Source organism: Symphalangus syndactylus, chromosome 2, assembly GCF_028878055.3.
Source record: "Symphalangus syndactylus isolate Jambi chromosome 2, NHGRI_mSymSyn1-v2.1_pri, whole genome shotgun sequence".
Taxonomy (NCBI): domain Eukaryota; kingdom Metazoa; phylum Chordata; class Mammalia; order Primates; family Hylobatidae; genus Symphalangus; species Symphalangus syndactylus.
The window spans coordinates 111,466,763-111,483,274 of record NC_072424.2 but is presented as its reverse complement, the minus strand read 5'-3'; the positions used below and the strand labels follow the sequence as shown (position 1 = coordinate 111,483,274).

The 16,512-nt window shown below is 38.6% G+C and overlaps 2 long non-coding RNA genes across 4 annotated transcripts in view; one reads left to right on the top strand and one right to left on the bottom strand.

Moving 5' to 3' along the window:
* The window catches only part of LOC134735620 (uncharacterized), a 334,319-nt gene that overhangs the window by 178,913 nt on the left and 138,894 nt on the right, over positions 1-16,512 (top strand). The gene's annotated exons all lie outside the window — the stretch shown is intronic.
* LOC134735619 (uncharacterized) overlaps positions 1-16,512 on the bottom strand; it is a 50,578-nt gene that overhangs the window by 10,900 nt on the left and 23,166 nt on the right. The gene's annotated exons all lie outside the window — the stretch shown is intronic.

The window sequence follows — 16,512 nt, the reverse complement described above, 5'->3', positions numbered from 1 at the left end:
TATTGCCACAATTTCAGCCTGTTATTGGTCTATTCAGAGATTCAACTTCTTCCTGGTTTAGTCTTGGGAGGGTGTATTTGTGAAGGAATTTATCCATTTCTTCTAGATTTTCTATTCGCGTAGAGGTGTTTGTAGTATTCTCTGATGGTAGATTGTATTTCTGTGGAATCGGTGGTGATATCCCCTTTTTCATTTTTTATTGCATCTATTTGATTCTTCTCTCTTTTCTTCTTTATTAGTCTTGCTAGCGGTCTATCAATTTTGTTGATCTTTTCAAAAAACCAGCTCCTGGATTCATTAATTTTTTGAAGGGTTTTTTGTGTCTCTGTTTCCTTCAGTTCTGCTCTGATTTTAGTTATTTCTTGCCTTCTGCTAGCTTTTGAATGTGTTTGCACTTGCTTTTCTAGTTCTTTTAATTGTGATGTTAGGGTGTCAATTTTGGATCTTTCCTGCTTTCTTTTGTGGGCATTTAGTGCTATAAATTTCCTTCTACACACTGCTTTGAATGTGTCCCAGAGATTCTGGTATGTTGTGTCTTTGTTCTCACTGGTTTCAAAGAACATCTTTATTTCTGCTTTCATTTCGTTATGAACCCAGTAGTCATTCAGGAGCAGGTTGAATGTAGTTTCCATGTAGTTGAGCGGTTTTGAGTGAGTTTCTTAATCCCGAGTTCTAGTTTGATTGCACTGTGGTCTGAGAGACAGTTTGTTATAATTTCTGTTCTTTTACATTTGCTGAGGAGAGCTTTACTTCCAACTATGTGGTCAATTTTGGAATAGGTGTGGTGTGGTGCTGAAAAAAAATGTATATTCTGTTGATTTGGGGTGGAGAGTTCTGTAGATGCCTATTAGGTCTGCTTGGTGCAGAGCTGAGTTAAATTCCTGGGTATCCTTGTGAACTTTCTGTCTCGTTGATCTGTCTAATGTTGACAGTGGGGTGTTAAAATGTCCCATTATTATTGTGTTGGAGTCTAAGTCTCTTTGTAGGTTACTCAGGACTTGCTTTATGAATCTGGGTGCTCCTGTGTTGGGTGCATATATATTTAGGATAGTTAGCTCTTCTTGTTGAATTGATCCCTTTACCATTATGTAATTGCCTTCTTTGTCTCTTTTGATCTTTGTTGGTTTAAAGTCTATTTTATCAGAGACTAGGATTGCAACCCCTGCCTTTTTTTGTTTTCCATTTGCTTGGTAGATCTTCCTCCATCCCTTTATTTTGAGTCTATGTGTGTCTCTGCACGTGAGATGGGTTTCCTGAATACATCACACTGATGGATCTTGACTCCTTATCCAATTTGCCAGTCTGTGTCTTTTAATTGGAGCATTTAGTCCATTTACATTTAAAGTTAATATTGTTATGTGTGAATTTGATCCTGTCATTATGATGTTAGCTGGTTGTTTTGCTTGTTAGTTGATGCAGTTTCTTCCTAGCCTTGATGGTCTTTATAATTTGGCATGTTTTTGCAGTGGCTGGTACCGGTTGTTCCTTTCCATGTTTACTGCTTCCTTCAGGAGCTCTTTTAGGGCAGGCCTGGTGGTGACAAAATCACTCAGCATTTGCTTGTCTGTAAAGTATTTTATTTCTCCTTCACTTATGAAGCTTAGTTTGGCTGGATATGAAATTCTGGGTTGAAAATTCTTTTCTTTAAGAATGTTGAATATTGGCCCCCACTCTCTTCTGGCTTGTAGAGTTTCTGCCAAGAGATCAGCTGTTAGTCTGATGGGCTTCCCTTTGTGGGTAACCTGACCTTTCTCTCTGGCTGCCCTTAACATTTTTTCCTTCATTTCAACTTTGGTGAATCTGACAATTATGTGTCTTGGAGTTGCTCTTCTCGAGGAGTATCTTTGTGGCGTTCTCTGTATTTCCTGAATCTGAATGTTATCCTGCCTTGCTAGATTGGGGAAGTTCTCCTGGATAATATCTTGCAGAGTGTTTTCCAACTTGGTTCTATTCTCCCCGTCACTTTCAGGTACACCAATCAGACGTAGGTTTGGTCGTTTCACGTAGTCCCATATTTCTTGGAGGCTTTGTTTGTTTCTTTTTATTCTTTTTCTCTAAACTTCCCTTCTCACTTCCTTTAATTCATTTCATCTTCCATCACTGATACTCTTTCTTCCAGTTGTTCGCATTGGCTAATGAGGCTTCTGCAGTCTTCCCGTAGTTCTTGAAACTTGGCTTTCAGCTCCATCAGCTCCTTTAAGCCCTTCTCTGCATTGGTTATTTTAGTTAAACATTTGTCTAATTTTTTTTCAAAGTTTTTAACTTCTTTGCCATTGGTTTGAAATTCCTCCTGTAGCTCAGAGTAGTTTGATCATCTGAAGCCTTCTTCTCTCAACTCGTCAAAATCATTCTCCGTCCAGCTTTGTTCTGTTGCTGGTGAGGAACTTCATTCCTTTGCAGGAGGAGAGGCACTCTGCTTTTTAGAGTTTCCAGTTTTTCTGCTCTGTTTTCTCCCCATCTTTGTAGTTTTTTCTACTTTTGGTCTTTGATGATGGTGACGTACGGATGGGTTTTTGGTGTGAGTGTCCTTTCTGTTTGTTACTTTTCCTTCTAACAGACAGGACCCTCAGCTGCAGGTCTGTTGGAGTTTTCTAGAGGTCCACTCCAGACCCTGTTTGGCTGGGTGTCAGCAGCGGTGGCTGCTGAACAGCGGATTTTCGTGAACCACAAATTCAGCTGTCTGATTTTTCCTCTGGAAGTTTTGTCTCAGAGGAGTACCCCGCTGAGTGAGGTGTCAGTCTGTCCCTACTAGGGGGTGCCTCCCAGTTAGGCTGCTCGGGGGTCAGGGTCCCACTTTAGGAGGCAGTCTGCCCATTCTGAGATCTCCAGCTGTGTGCTGGGAGAACCACTACTCTCTTCAAAGCTGTCAGACAGGGACATTTAAGTCTGCAGAGGTTCCTGCTGACTTTTTGTTTTTCTGTGCCCTGCCCCCAGAGGTGGAGCCTACAGAGGCAGACAGGCCTCCTTGAGCTGTGGTGGGCTCCACCCAGTTCGAGATTCCTGGCTGCTTTGTTTACCTAAGCAAGCCTGGGCAATGGTGGGCGCCCCTCCCCCAGCCTCGCTGCCGCCTTGCAGTTTGATCTCAGACTGCTGTGCTAGCAATCAGCGAGACTCCGTGGGCCTAGGACCCTCCGAGCCAGGTGCGGGACACAACCTCCTGGTGTGCCATTTTCAAAGCCCATTGGAAAAGCTCAGTAGTAGGGTGGGACTGACCCAATTTTCCAGGTGCTGTCTGTCACGCCTTTCTTTGTCTAGGAGAGGGAGCTCCCTGACCCCTTGCGCTTCCCAAGTGAGGCAATGCCTCTCCCTGCTTCAGCTTGTGCACAGTGAGTTGCACCAACTGTCCTGCACCCACGGTTCAGCACTCCCTAGTGAGATGAATCCCTTACCTCCGATGGAAATGCAGAAATCACCCGTCTTCTGCATCGCTCACGCTGGGACCTGTAGACTGGAGCTGTTCCTATTCAGCCATCTTGGCTTCACCCCCTACCTTGTGTTATTCTTGTCATACCGAAGTAAATCAGAGTTAAGGGCCAGGAGGAAAAATCACTCAGGGATTGTAGCACCAATTCCAAGAATTATCTGCAAGCCTGACTATTCAAACAGTCTGCTATAGCCCCAGTACCAGTTTACCTAGTAGCTGCTAAAGAACATACTGTGCCTCTAAGATTGGTTTTACCTATGGCCATCATTCACCAATCAGAGCTTGCCAACTCCCCAAACTTTGCTAGTGCCAAACGTTCTTGGCCCTAGCTTTCTTTCAAAACAATATGTAACATTTCTCTTTCTAATAAAACTCTCAACCTTTTCTTCTTTGAATGTACCAAAGACTACCCTGGTCTGTGTGTATGACCCGAATTGCAATTCTGTTTTTATGTATGTGCATTCCCAGAAAAAATGTTTTGCCTAGAGATTTGTGTCTGTATTTTTATTTGACTTTGATACTTTTAATGTAATATAAGCATTTAATGCAGTTCTTCGGTAACATCCCAAAATTTTTTTCGATGTTGTGTTTTCATTTTCTTTAGTTAAAAATATTTCTTAATGTTCCTTGTGACTTATTTTTTGATCTTGGAATGATTTGGCACTATATAACTTTTAGTTTTTGGAGGAATTTTTTCAGATATGTTTCTCATATTGATTTCTGGTTTAATTTCCCTCTTGTCAGAAAAGATAGTTTGTTATTTCATATTTTAAAAAAGATATTGAGACTAGGTTTATGGAAGAATGTGGTCTATTTAAATTAATGTTTCATGTACACTTAAAAATAACGTTTATTCTGCTGGCAGGAGGCTGAATGATAGCCCCAAATATATCAGGTCCTAATCCCTGAGACCTGCAAATGTTACCTTATTTGGAAGATGGGTCTTTGCTAATGTGCTTAAGTTAAGGATCTTGAGATGGAGAGGTTATCCTAGGTTGTCTGAGTAGGCACAATGTTATCACAATGGTTCTTCTACTCCTTTATAAGGACTATAAAATGGAGGCAGGAGAGTCAGAGAAGATGTCCATGGTAGTAGAGATTGGAAAAATATGATTGCTGGCTTTAAGGATGGTAGGGGGCCATAAACCCAAGAATGTGGACAGCCTCTAGAAGCTGGAAAAGCAAAGATTCTTCCCTAGAGCCTCCAGAAGCAATGCAGGCCTGCCAGCACCATCATTTTAGCTTAGTGAGAATTCTGACTTCCTGTCCTATAAGGTAGTAAATTTATATTTGTATTTGTGGTTTGTGGTATTTGTTCTCTGAATTCATTGTACTTTTCAGAGAACAATAGCAATAGGAAGTTAATACAAATGCTCCATGTGGTTGTTTTTTAGAAAGCTATAATTCTGTTTCTTTCCGAATTACTGTAGACAAGCTAATTATTATGTATCTTATAGGATAGTTTTCTGAATTACAGGAAATACTGAGTAAAAAAGAACACAACTCAATTCCTTCTATGAAGTAAATGTCCTGCAAATGTTGATCTCGTTTGCTCTCCTCACATGTTAGGAAGTACAGCATCGTTATGGAGTTCTCATCAGAATGAATGAAATAATTGAAACAATGCTTTACAAAGATATATCTTGCAGTAGTTGCAGATGGGTAAGCAACAAGGGGCCGCTGCAATGATCTAGGTATTGGGTGATAAGGTACTGGGCTGGAGTGAAGACAAAGGTAATAGAAAGGAAAGGAAAAGTCCAAGAGATATTTCAGAAGAGTTGGTGAAATATTGAATGTAAGGAACAAAAAGGAGAAAAGAACCAAAGATGACTTTTAGCAAATCTTTTTTCCACCAGGGTTAAGTTGAAAAGCACCATCTAAACCTTTAAAACCTAGGAAGTACATGAGCACCAGTCAAGGCCACTGTTATCTCTGACCCTGAGCTAATGTGAGAAGCCTCTATTGCTAGTGTTCCAGACCATCATCCTCTAAGTTGCCTATCTTCTATGATAAATTCTTGACAGCAGCCACAAAAAACATGGTCTAGGACAGTGTTTTTCAAACTCTAGTCCATGACCAATTAAGTGTCATGAAATTGGTGGTATGAAAACAGCATTTTAAAAAATGTAATAGAATATGACAAAATAATAGAGAAAATATGTGTATGTCAATTGTAGTAATAGTAGGAATTATTTTATTTTTATTTTGTGTTTGTGTGTGTGTGCCCACACTGGATTGCAATGCAAAACATATTTCTCGTAGATTGCTGTCAAAAGCGTTTGAAAAATCTGATGTAAGAAGCATCAGCCTATGCATACCCTGTTTATATTATGGGGGATTGTGGGGCAGAAGATGAGGTCAGCCTCCAGGGCAGTGCAGAAATCACAAGTTCCTTTCATTCTCTACTGTCAGAGATTAAACTCAGGCTAGCAGAAGCATAATAACCATCTTAATTCTCTATTAATTGACATTTATAAGGCAAATGTATTAAGCCTACATGTTTATGGGGTACGCCTTTCGATAACCTAGCCTTCTCTTTGTAAATAGTAACCATTCATTTAACATCCATTTGAGAGATGCATACTTTCATGGATAATTTGGCTAGTTCATGTTTTATGGTATTCCAAGGCTTTTCATGTACATTTTAAAATCGGTATAATTCCTATATTAACTAATTATATCAGCATCCACATTTCAGACATGGATTTATGATGAGTATCTGGACTTCATTTATAATGAACTATGGTAAAGATCAGTAGCCAAAATCACGTAGATTTTGGTAATGTATTTTAATTCATCTAAAGGCTAAAAAAAAAATTAGGTCATTAGGAATGGATCTTCCAAATAGGCACTTAGAAATTTAAAATATTTGTAAAATATTTTATATTTTATATCCTGAACTTCAGAGTGCCTATTATCTTTTCATAAATCTTTGCTTTGTGGAAAGGTGGAAAGTTATTTGAAATCAACAACTCAGTATACTAATTACAATTAATTAAGATGAAATTAATGGTAGCATAAAGATTTCTTTTATAGAGGCAAAGTAATATAATAAAGTTGAAATGGAAATGAATACATGATAAAATTCTATTTGAATAAGGATTGGAACACCTCGGGGACTTTCACAAGCAAAATGATTGATGAAGTGTCCAATTCAGTTTTTAAAGCACAAGATAAATCTTAATGAGATAGATTAAGATCTCAATTTTAGGGTGGAGCCAAGATGGCCGAATAGGAACAGGTCCGGTCTCCAGCTCCCAGCCCGAGCGACACGGAAGACGGGTGATTTCTGCATTTCTGCTTGAGGTACCGGTTTCATCTCACTAGGGAGTGCCAAACAGCGGGTGCAGGACAGTCGGTGAAGTGCACTTTGCGCGAGCCGAAGCAGGGCCAGGCATTGCCTCACTCGGGAAGCGCAAGGGGTCAGGGAGTTCCCTTTCCTAGTCAAAGAAAGGGGTAACAGATGGCACCTGGAATATTGGGTCAGTCCCATCCTAATACTGCGCTTTTCCAACCGGCCTGGAAAACGGCACACTAGGAGATTGTGTCCTGCACCTGGCTCGGAGGGTCCTATGCCCACGGAGTCTCACTGATTGCTAGCACAGCAGTCTGAGATCAAGCTGCAAGGTGGCAGCGAGGCTGGGGGAGGGGCGCCCGCCATTGCCCAGGCTTGCTTAGGTAAACAAAGCAGCGAGGAAGCTCGAACTGGGTAGAGCCCACCACAGCTCAAGGAGCCCTGCCTGCCTCTGTAGGCTCCACCTTTGGGGGCAGGGCACAGACAAACAAAAACTCAGCAGGAACCTCCACAGACTTAAATGTCCCTGTCTGACTGACAGCTTTGAAGAGAGTAGTGGTTCTCCCAGCACGCAGCAGGAGATCTGAGAATGGACAGACTGCCTCCTAAAGTGGGTCCCTCAACCCTGAGCAGCCTAACTGGGAGGCACCCCCCAGTAGGGACAGACTGACACCTCATTCAGCCGGGTACTCCTCTGAGACAAAACTTCCAGAGGAACTATCAGACAGCTAAATTTGTGGTCTCATGAAAATCCGCCATTCTGCAGCCACCACTGCTGACACCCAGCCAAACAGGGTCTGGAGTGGACCTCTAGTAAACTCCAACAGACCTGCAGCTGAGGGTCCTGTCTGGTAGAAGGAAAACTAACAAACAGAAAGGACATCCTCACCAAAAACCCATCTGTACATCACCATCATCAAAGACAAAAAGTAGATAAAACCAAAAAGATGGGGAAAAAACAGAGCAGAAAAACTGGAAACTCTAAAAAGCAGAGCACCTCTCCTCCTGCAAAGGAACGCAGTTCCTCACCAGCAACGGAACAAAGCTGGATGGAGTATGACTTTGACGAGTTGAGAGACGAAGGCTTCAGACGATCAAACTACTCTGAGCTACGAGAGGAAATTCAAAACAATAGCAAAGAAGCTAAAAACTTTGAAAAAAAATTAGAAGAATGGATAACTAGAATAACCAATGGAGAGAAGGGCTTAAAGGAGCTGATGGAGCTGAAAGCCAAGTTTCGAGAACTACGTGAAGATTGCAGAAGCCTCAGTAGCAGATGCCATCAACTGGAAGAAAGGGTATCGCTGATGGAAGATGAAATGAATGAAATGAAGAGAGAAGGGAAGTTTAGAGAAAAAAGAATAAAAAGAAATGAACAAAGCCTCCAAGAAATTTGGGACTATGTGAAAAGACCAAATCTACGTCTGACTGGTGTACCTAAAAATGACGGGGAGAATGGAACCAAGTTGGAAAACACTCTGCAAGATATTATCCAGGAGAACTTCCCCAATCTAGCAAGGCAGGCCAACATTCAGATTCAGGAAATACAGAGAACGCCACAAAGATACTCCTCGAGAAGAGCAACTCCAAGACACATAATTGTCAGATTCACCAAAGTTGAAATGAAGGAAAAAATGTTAAGGGCAGCCAGAGAGAAAGGTCGGGTTACCCACAAAGGGAAGCCCATCAGACTAACAGCTGATCTCTTGGCAGAAACTCTACAAGCCAGAAGAGAGTGGGGGCCAATATTCAACATTCTTAAAGAAAAGAATTTTCAACCCAGAATTTCATATCCAGCCAAACTAAGCTTCATAAGTGAAGGAGAAATAAAATACTTTACAGACAAGCAAACGCTGAGTGATTTTGTCACCACCAGGCCTGCCCTAAAAGAGCTCCTGAAGGAAGCACTAAACATGGAAAGGAACAACCATTACCAGCCACTGCAAAAACATGCCAAATTGTAAAGACCATCAAGGCTAGGAAGAAACTGCATCAACTAACAAGCAAAATAACCAACTAACATCACAATGACAGGATCAGATTCACACATAACAATATTAATGTTAAATGTAAATGGGCTAAATGCTCCAATTAAAAGACACAGACTGGCAAATTGGATAAGGAGTCAGGACCCATCAGTGTGCTGTATTCAGGAAACCCATCTCACGTGCAGAGACACACATAGACTCAAAATAAGGGATGGAGGAAGATCTATCAAGCAACTGGAAAACAAAAAATGGCAGGGGTTGCAATCCTAGTCTCTGATAAAATAGACTTTAAACCAACAAAGATCAAAAGAGACAAAGAAGGCCATTACATAATGGTAAAGGGATCAATTCAACAAGAACAGCTAACTATCCTAAATATATATGCACCCAACACAGGAGCACCCAGATTCATAAAGCAAGTCCTGAGTGACCTACAAAGGGACTTAAACTCCCACACAATAATAATAGGAGATTTTAACACCCCATTGTCAACATTAGACAGATCAACGAGACAGAAAGTTAACAAGGATATCCAGGAATTGAACTCAGCTCTACATAAAGTGGACCTAATAGACATCTACAGAACTCTCCACCCCAAATCTACAGAATATACATTTTTTTCAGCACCACACCACACCTATTCCAAAATTGACCACATAGTTGAAAGTAAAGCTCTCCTCAGCAAATGTAAAAGAACAGAAATTATAACAAACTGTCTCTCAGACCACAGTGCAATCAAACTAGAACTCAGGATTAAGAAACTCACTCAAAACTGCTCAACTACATGGAAACTGAACAACCTGCTCCTGAATGACTATTGGGTACATAATGAAATGAAGGCAGAAATAAAGATGTTCTTTGAAACCAATGAGAACAAAGACACAACATACCAGAATCTCTGGGACACATTCAAAGCAGTGTGTAGAGGGAAATTTATAGCACTAAATGCCCACAAGAGAAAGCAGGAAAGATCCCAAATTGACACCCTAACATCACAATTGAAAGAACTAGAAAAGCAAGAGCAAACACATTCAAAAGCTAACAGAAGGCTAGAAATAACTAAAATCAGCAGAACTGAAGGAAATAGAGACACAAAAAACCCTTCAAAAAATTAATGAATCCAGGAGCTGGTTTTTTGAAAAGATCAACAAAACTGATAGACCGCTAGCAAGACTAATAAAGAAGAAAAGAGAGAAGAATCAAATAGATGCAATAAAAAATGATAAAGGGGATATCACCACCGATCCCACAGAAATACAATCTACCATCAGAGAATACTACAAACACCTCTATGCAAATAAACTAGAAAATCTAGAAGAAATGGATAAATTCCTCGACAAATACACCCTCCCAAGACTAAACCAGGAAGAAGTTGAATCTCTGAATAGACCAATAACAGGTTCTGAAATTGTGGCAATAATCAATAGCTTACCAACCAAAAAGAGTCCAGGACCTGATGGATTCACAGCTGAATTCTACCAGAGGTACAAGGAGGAACTGGTACCATTCCTTCTGAAACTGTTCCAATCGATAGAAAAAGAGGGAATCCTCCCTAACACATTTTATGAAGCCAGCATTGTCCTGATACCAAAGCCTGGCAGAGACATAACCAAAAAAGAGAATTTCAGATCAATATCCTTGATGAACATTGATGCAAAAATCCTCAATAAAATACTGGCAAACCGAATCCAGCAGCACATCAAAAAGCTTATCCACCATAATCAAGTGGGCTTCATCCCTGGGATGCAAGGCTGGTTTCAACATACGCAAATCAATAAATGTAATCCAGCATATAAACAGAACCAAAGACAAAAACCACATGATTATCTCAATAGATGCACAAAAGGCCTTTGACAAAATTCAACAACCCTTCATGCTAAAAACTCTCAATAAATTAGGTATTGATGGGACGTATCTCAAAATCATAAGAGCTATCTATGACAAACCCACAGCCAATATCATACTGAATGGGCAAAAACTGGAAGCATTCCCTCTGAAAACTGGCACAAGACAGGGATGCCCTCTCTCACCACTCCTATTCAACATAGTGCTGGAAGTTCTGGCCAGAGCAATCAGGCAGGAAAAGGAAATAAAGGGTATTCAATTAGGAAAAGCGGAAGTCAAATTGTCCCTGTTTGCAGATGACATGATTGTATATCTAGAAAACCCCATTGTCTCAGCCCAAAATCTCCTTAAGCTGATTAGCAACTTCAGCAAAGTCTCAGGATAGAAAATCAATGTACAAAAATCACAAGCATTCTTGTACACCAATAACAGACAAACAGAGAGCCAAATCATGAGTGAACTCCCATTCACAATTGCTTCAAAGAGAATAAAATACCTAGGAATCCAACTTACAAGGGATGTGAAGGACCTCTTCAAGGAGAACTACAAACCACTGCTCAATGAAATAAAAGAGGATACAAACAAATGGAAGAACATTCCATGCTCATGGGTTGGAAGAATCAATATCGTGAAAATGGCCATACTGCCCCAGGTAATTTATAGATTAAATGCCATCCCCATCAAGCTACCAATGACTTTCTTCACAGAATTGGAAAAAACTACTTTAAAGTTCATATGGAACCAAAAAAGAGCCCACATCGCCAAGTCAATCCTAAGCCAAAAGAACAAAGCTGGAGGCATCACGCTACCTGACTTCAAACTATACTACAAGGCTACAGTAACCAAAACAGCATGGTACTGGTACCACAACAGAGACATAGATCAATGGAACAGAACAGAGCCCTCAGAAATGATGCCGCATATCTACAACTATCTGATCTTTGACAAACCTGACAAAAACAAGAAATGGGGAAAGGATTCCCTATTTAATAAATGGTGCTGGGAAAACTGGCTAGCCATATGTAGAAAGCTGAAACTGGATCCCTTCCTTACACCTTATACAAAAATTAATTCAAGATGGATTAAAGACTTAAATGTTAGACCTAAAACCATTAAAATCCTACAAGAAAACCTAGGCAATACCATTCAGGACATAGGCGTGGGCAAGTACTTCATGTCTAAAACACCAAAAGCAATGGCAACAAAAGCCAAAATTGACAAATGGGATCTAATTAAACTAAAGAGCTTCTGCACAGCAAAAGAAACTACCATCAGAGTGAACAGGCAACCTACAGAATGGGAGAAAATTTTTGCAACCTACTCATCTGACAAAGAGCTAATATCCAGAATCTACAATGAACTCAAACAAATTTACAAGAAAAAAACAAACAACCCCATCAAAAAGTGGGTGAAGGACATGAACAGACACTTCTGAAAAGAAGACATTTATGCAGCCAAAAAACACATGAAGAAATGCTCATCATCACTGGCCATCAGAGAAATGCAAATCAAAACCACAATTTATATACCCAAAGGACTATAAATCATGCTGCTATAAAGACACATGCACACGTATGTTTATTGTGGCACTATTCACAATAGCAAAGAGTTGGAACCAACCCAAATCTTCAACAACAATAGACTGGATTAAGAAAATGTGGCACATATACACCATGGAATACTATTTAGCCATAAAAAATGATGAGTTCGTGTCCTTTGTAGGGACATGGATGAAACTGGAAAACATCATTCTCAGTAAACTATCGCAAGAACAAAAAACCAAACACCGCATGTTCTCACTCATAGGTGGGAATTGAACAATGAGAACTCATGGACACAGGAAGGGGAACATCACACTCCGGGGACTGTTGTGGGGTGGGGGGACGGGGGAGGGACAGCATTAGGAGATATAGCTAATGCTAAATAACGAGTTAATGGGTGCAGGAAATCAACATGGCACATGGATACATATGTAACAAACCTGCACATTGTGCACATGTACCCTAAAACCTAAAGTATAATAATAAAAAAAAAGGATCTCAATTTTAAAATTAGTCAGTACTTATTCAAATGATCTAGACACTGAAAGAATGCTAGGTGATCCCCTGATCAGCTCTTATTTGTTTTACAATTATATTTTTAATAAGGATGCAGGGGATAATTTGTTACTTTATAAATTATGTTTTCCTTCTACCTAGAAAGGAGCTTCCTATGGAAGACACTGCCATGATTCTTGGTCATACATGTTGTAGGAATTTTTTTTCATTTCATGGAATTTAGTGTTACCAGTCTCTAACATTTTAGTTTGAACAGATTTCAAAACAAATCCACAGACACATTTGGACATTGGTTATTTTGGGCAAGTGTTGGATAAGTGAATATTCTAGAAGTTTCTGACATTGTGCCAAATGTGTTTAAATCTAAGCCATAGAGTCATGTTTTTAATGAAACTTTGAGTTTTGCCAAGAGGTACATTTTTTATATGTTACCCTACTACATTCAAAGGACTTGTCTAAAGAGAGGTTGATAGAGGTCAGTCAAGTCTTTTGCACTGCATAAGTTATGTCATTAGGTGTCTGAATATGGATTGACTTGTTCTGAAGACCTAAAAACTAAACACTGCTGAGAGCTAAATCCTGTGACAAATGAAAGTTCTGTGCAAAGATCACAAACAGCATATAATAAATGGAATTTCTAAAAATTGCACTATACTGTAATATATACCTGATAAATGGTCATCTAAAACTGTAATTTGGGGGAGAAAAAGAATTTAATGTTGCTGCTTCAGGATAGCAAGAATCGTTTAAAAATGTAACATACACATTGGAAACAGAAAAGATTAATGAATTCAATTTAGTGTTCAATGTAAAGAAATTTGGAGTAGGTGAATTAGTGATGAACCAGATTAAATTTAGTGCATTAGTCTGTTCCCTCTGAGACTCTTGTTGAAAAAAACTTTTTGAGAAGGCAGCTTATCAATTGGGAGAAAATATTTGCAAACTATATATCTGACAAAAGGTAAATATCCAAAATATATAAGAAACTCATACAGTTCAATAGCAAAAACAAAAACTAGCAGCTGATTAAAAGATGAGCAAAGGACCTGAAAAGACATTTTTCCAAAGAAGATACAGAAATAGCCAACAAGTGTATGAAAAGGTGTTCAACATCACTAATTATCAGGGAAATCAAAACCAAAATGAGGTATCACCTCACACCTGTTCGAATATCTTTTATCAAAAAGACAAGAGATAAGTGTTGACTAGGATGTGGAATAAAGGGAAATCTAGTACACTGCTGGTGGGAATGCAGACTGGTGTGGCCATTGCGGAAAATGGTGTGGAGGTACCTAAAGAAACTAAAAATAGAGTTACCATATGACCTACACTCCCTCTTCTGGGAGATAAAACCACCACCTTGTGAAGACATCTGCACTCCATGTTCATTGCAGCTTTATTCATACTAGCCAAGATATGGAAACAATCTGAATGGCCATCAATGAATGAACGAATAAAGACAATGTTATATATATATATACAATTATATATGCATATATATGTGATCTATATATACACACACAATTGTTATGGTATATATATATACACACATATACCATATATATATATATATACACACACCATATATATATATATATATATATATATATATATATATATATATAATGTTTTTAAGACTGAAGAATATTCGATTATATAGTAGAATATTATGGGCAGGAATATAATGGCAGGATTAGAGATGCTGCCATTTGCCACAACATGGATGGACCTGGAGGACATTATGCTAAGTGAAATAAACCAGGCACAGAAAGAAAGATACTGTATGTTCTTGCTTATGCGTGGAATCTAAAAAATATATATCAAATGCATAGAAACAGAGAGTAGAACGGTGGTTACTAGGGATGGGAGCTGAGGGGGGAAATGGGGAGATGTAGGTTGAAGGGTACAAACTTGTAGTTATATAGGTTGGATAAGTCTAGAGTTTTAATGTGTAACATGAAAACTATAGTTAATGCATTGTATAGTGGAAATTTACCAAGAGAATAGATTTTACTACTTTACCACAAAAAGAAGAAGAGTAGTATATGAGGTGGTGGTTATGTTAATTTGCTTGGCTGTAATAATCACTTCACGATGTGTGTGTATATCAAAACATCATGTTGCGCTCTTTAACTATATAAAATAAAACCAAAATAAAGTAGGAAAAAATAAAAGGAAAAATCTTTTGTATTATCTGAGGTAGAATATTTAATGCTGCCTTTAAGATAAGACAAAATGGCTATAGATGAAATAAGGGAAAGTCCAACTGCAGTGCTCCTAGAGTCCTCCCCTCCACATACACAAAAAAGATTCTTGCAATTATATTTTTAAAATAATTTATCATTAATAACAACATTTTATTGAATAATAATTCATATTACACAAGTATTAAGTAAGACCTTTTTTGTGAGTAGTGATTTAAGTCAGCCATGTGGGTCAAATTTTAGAGTTATTACTATGACTAATGATATGGTTTGGCTCTGTGTCCCCACCCAAATCTCACCTTGAATTGTAATAATCCCCATGTGCCAAGGGTGGGGCCCAGTTGGAGGTAATTGAATCATGGGGCAGTTTCCCCCATGCTATTCTTGTGATAGTAAGTTATAACGAGATTTGATGGTTTTATAAGGGACTTCCCCCTTTGCTTGGCTCTCATTCTTTCCCTCCCTGCCGCCATATGAAGAAGGACGTGCGTGCTTCCCCTTCCACTGTGATTGTGAGTTTCTTGAGGCTTCCCCAGCCATTTTGAACTGTGAGTCAATTAAACCACTTTTCTTTATAAATTACCCAGTCTTGGGTATGTCTTTATTAGTAGCACGAAAATGGACTAATACAACTAATATCTGAAAAATCTATATCAAATCATTTAACCAGCTGAACTGGTATCCATACTAAGTAGTTCATAGTCTATTTGACTATATTTCTTTCTCAGATTTTTCCATTCCTTGGGCATGGCTACTGTCACTAGTGGAGAAAACAATTAATTAGGAATCATAATATAAAATGATGGAGTTGAGATTAATAGCCGGTACCCAGGATTTTAATTATACTTTTAATAATCAAGTAAGACTCAGTCTATATAAGTGTAACTTAGTGCACATTTATGCCTTCTCTATATTGATTGATTTATTCAATATTTATTATTATTATTGTGTATCAGACTTTGTGTAATTCATTGCATGTACAATAAGGAACAAGAATGAAGAGGTCCCTTCTCTCTTCCTCCATTCAACTATTTTGAATTATCTTACTCCCCTTCCAGAATATAGACTCTTTAAACAGGCTCTATGAATCTTTAAAACAATTTTTATCATAGTACTTAGTACAAACATTTTGCAAAAAAATTTGTAATAGTAGATGTGCAATAAATATGTAAATAAAAAGAAAATTTACAACTGGAAGTAGCTTAGACATAATATGGTGTAATATGCAGAAGATTGAAACTGGACCCCTTTCTTACACCATATACAAAAATCTACTCAAGATGAATTAAACACTTAAATGTAAAACCCCCAATTATAAAAACCCTGGAAGATAACACAGGCAATACCTTTTGGAACATAAGAACGGGCAAAGATTTCATGACAAATATGTCAAAAGCAATTGCAACAAAAGCAAAAATTGACAAGTGGGATCTAATTCAAGTAAAAAGCTTCTTCACAGCAAAAGAAACTATCAATAGAGTAAACAGACAACCTACAAAATGGAAGAAAATATTTGTAAACTGTGCATCTGACAAAGGTCTATTATCCAGCATCTATAAGGCACTTAAACAAATTTACAAGCAAAAAACAAACAATCCCATTAAAAAGTAGGCAAAGGACATGAACAGACACTTTTCAAAAGAAAACATACATGTGACCACCAAGCCTATGAAAAAAGCTCAGTATCATTAGAGAAATG